This window comes from Mesoplodon bidens, assembly GCF_964165515.1.
Source record: "Mesoplodon bidens genome assembly, chromosome: 5".
Taxonomy (NCBI): domain Eukaryota; kingdom Metazoa; phylum Chordata; class Mammalia; order Artiodactyla; family Ziphiidae; genus Mesoplodon; species Mesoplodon bidens.
In genome coordinates this window covers 135,845,201-135,846,047 of record NC_138161.1, presented here as the reverse complement: position 1 = coordinate 135,846,047, position 847 = coordinate 135,845,201, and positions in this window count along the sequence as shown.

Genomic DNA, 847 nt, shown 5'->3' with positions numbered 1-847 from the left:
TTTTTGCAGGCTGCACGCATTGTTTTTGGTGTCTGCTCCTGGTGTGTAAGGTTGGTTCAGTGGGCTGTGTTGACTTCCTGGTGGAGGGGGACTTGTGTCTGTGTTCTGGGGAATGAGGCTGGATCTTGTCTTTCTGGTGGGTCGGACCATATCCGGTCTTGTGTTTTGGGGTGTCTGTGAACTTATTATGATTTAGGCAGCCTCTGTGCTAATGGGTGGGGTTGTGTTCCTGTCTTACTAGTTGTTTGTCATGGGGTGTCCAGCACTGGCACTTTTTGGTCGTTGAGTGGTGCTGGATGTTAGTGTTGAGACGGAGATCTCTGAGAGAACTCTCGCCGACTGATATTACGTGGGGCCAGGAGGTGTCTGGTGGTCCAATGTCCTGAACTCGGCTCACCCACCTCAGAGCCTCAGGCCTGACACCCGGCCAGAGTACCAAGCTCAGAAGAAAAGGGAGAAAAAGAGAGAGAAAGAAAGAGAGAAAGAGAGAGAGAGAGAGAGAAAGAGAGAGAGGGAGAGAGAGCGGGAGGAAGGAAGAGAGGGAAATAAAGTTTTTAAAGTAAAAAATTAAAGAAAATATTATTTAAATAAAACAAGTAATTTAAAAAAAGAGAGCAACCAAACCAATAAACAAATTTACCAATGATAACGAGGGCTAAAAACTAAACTAAGATAAACATAAAAATCATAAACTGGTCAGCTGCATACAGCAAACCCCAAGTCTACATTTGCTCCTAATGTCCACTGCCTCAATTTTGGGATGATTCGTTGTCTATTCAGGTATTCCACAGATGCACGGTACATCAAGTTCATTGTGGAGATTTACTCTGCTGTTCCTGAGGCTGCA